This window comes from Amblyomma americanum, chromosome 11 (genome assembly GCF_052857255.1).
Source record: "Amblyomma americanum isolate KBUSLIRL-KWMA chromosome 11, ASM5285725v1, whole genome shotgun sequence".
Lineage (NCBI taxonomy): Eukaryota > Metazoa > Arthropoda > Arachnida > Ixodida > Ixodidae > Amblyomma > Amblyomma americanum.
In genome coordinates this window covers 98,605,644-98,608,358 of record NC_135507.1, presented here as the reverse complement: position 1 = coordinate 98,608,358, position 2,715 = coordinate 98,605,644, and the positions used below count along the sequence as shown (strand labels likewise).

General features: G+C 44.0%; 1 pseudogene; it reads left to right on the top strand.

Moving 5' to 3' along the window:
• Positions 1 to 1,704: 1,704 nt before the first annotated feature.
• On the top strand, positions 1,705 to 2,507 carry LOC144110733 (uncharacterized; annotated as a pseudogene).
• Positions 2,508 to 2,715: the final 208 nt, after the last annotated feature.

Here is a 2,715-nt window from a genome sequence, read left to right as displayed (position 1 = left end):
TCTGCATTTTTCGTTTTTAGTGAGTGCCAGCATTTTACACTTCGATCGTGTGTTGTCGTCGGTGCTGCTACAGTTTATTTCAGCTTTCCCCATGGTCGCTTACTGCTCTGTGCCTCAATGCCGGGCTTCCGCGGCGGAACCAGGCGTAAGCTTCCACTTCTATCCGAAAGACAGGAAGCTACGAGAAGCCTGGTTAGTCAAGCTGCGAATGGGCAAAGATGCGAGTGTACATTCTCGTGTGTGCAGCAAACATTTCACCGAACAAGATTTCGTCTATGGAGTTGGCGCTAAACTGTTCGGTGAGTAGCGGCCGAAGCTGCCGCGAGCATTTACGTCCGCGCATGTCTCTCTTGTGGAGCTAACGAAGGTTAATTGCTGACAGGATGGAAAAGGCGCTGGCTTCTACGCGACGCAGTGCCGTCGCATAACCTGCCTGTTCGACCTTTGGATCGTCAGCCGTCTGCTCGGCGTCGCCGAAACATGGCACAGGGCGGAGGTAACCTGAATGTGCGTGGTAGCAGCGGGCGCGATTGCGCAGTTTTAATTTCGCGCACAGCACGCCGTGCGTAGCATATTTACATGTTTAGAAACAAGTATTGCACTGTGTCTCAAATAACTGTTTTTGCTTGCTGCGCTTGTTTTGTGCAGTGATGCTTTAGGTAACGTTGGCGTGTAATTGATGAATGGATGTATTCATTGTGTCACGATACTCATAAAAGTGCACTGATGCTTGCCTTTGGCACGCGACTTCTACAATTAAGCTAATTTTGTATTTTGGCGCTCCTATGCTTGATAATGTTACCTTTTCTAATGATGCTCATGTCATTGCTTTGCATTTCGAGCCCCTTGCACGTGCGTGACAAGCACATACGAGCGTAGTTTAAAACGGCTTGGCATATTGTCCACTGCATTCATTCTTAAAATCATTGTACACCATAAGCTAAAATTTTGTTTCCACAAATGAGCTAAGCAAACAGAAGCACAGTTTTAACAACCAACGTTAATAAATACAAAGCCCTGGTGCTCTTCAGGATCATGGCAATCGTATCTTTATTGGTGTTACATCATCACCTATGTATCAACTGCGGACTTCTTTATTTTTTAATCAAGAATGTCAATAGAGAGAAATTAAGGCTGGTATTGCAGTGCATGCAGCAAGTTTCGAGAATTTATACCTACTTGCATAGCAAAGGCTGTGGCCAACTGTTTTAATTATTGGCTTTCATACAGCTAGAGGTTTGCAGTACCATTTTGGGAGAAATGCATATCTGAATCTGACATTTTATTTCCAGAAGACAGGGCGTTGAGCGACATTTTTTCTAAAGAGAAGCCGTTACCGTTGCCTGCATGTGATCCAGAGATTGAAGCAAGTGCATCTTCCTCAGGAGAACTCGAAGACAGTGCACCTGACTCACGGGGCAACGCAGTTATCAATCCCAGTCCAGGTGGCAATCAAGGTATCATTGTCAGCTGTGTTATTTATATATTTATTGCATTTGTTAATTGCGAAAATAATTTACATTATCTGCTTCAGATATCCCTGCTGAGCTTCAAGCCGTAAGGAAGGAGATTGGCGTGCAAGCCAACACGCTCGGTGCTGCACGAAAACAACCGCTGAGCACGGCAAGCATTCAGGGAGAAAAAGATCTGAACATCTTAACTGGGATTCCCTGCTTCCAGCTGTTCTATAACATATGCGATGTTTATACTGACAGCCGGATGCTTATGCAAGCAAAACGGTTTTGCTTATCAAACGAAGACGCGGTGTTGTTAACGCTCATCAAGCTTCACCACAACATGTCATTCGCATTGCTTGGTGTGCTTTTTGGCATTCATCGCACCACAGCATCAGAAATATTCAAGGCCAGTGTAAATATCTTGGCTGAAATAATGAAAAATGCAGTTTTTTGGCCGAGCAAGGAAGCTGTTGTTGATAACTAGACGGTGTACTTCAAGGAGTACTCCAGTGTGAGAGCTGTGCTAGACTGCACGGAGATCCCAATTCAGAGGCCAAAGGATATGGAGTCCCAGCTGTTGACATACAGCTGGTACAAGGGTGTGTACAAAGCCAAGGTTTTAGTCTGTGAGATACCGGAAGGTCACATAAGTTATGTAAGCAAAGCTTATGGTGGCCGGGCATCAGACTCCCATATAACGAAGGAAAGCAAGATACTAGAATTGTTTCTACCTTCAATTGACAGTGTCATGGTGGGTAAAGGGTTCTTAATAGACAAACTTTACCTTGAGCATCAAATCACAATGGTGCGTCCCCCGTTCCTACGCAAGAGAAAGCAACTTACAAAAACTGAAGCTGAAAAAATCAAAGTATCGCAGCCGCTCGCGTTCATGTGGAGCGTGCAATCCAGCGAATGAAAGTGTTTAAGATATTGACGGGGAACTTGGGCACCGAGCTTTTTGCTTACATTGATGACATTATACAAGTCATTGCGGGAATTGTGAATCTCTCCAAGCCCATCTTCAGCAGCGACAAGTTTTTGGTACAATAAAGGGCTACCAAAGTGCATGGACATAATGTTTCAGTAGAGTTTCTTAGATTCTTTCCTACGGCTCCTTTATATGTTTGCTTGAACCAAGTGGTGAGCATTTTTGCAATATTTTTTTAAGTAAGTTGTACATTGCATTTGCTTCTTTATGTTCTTATCACCAGTTTTCATCATATGCCTTACTTTTGTTACTTTCGTTACATATGTGCTT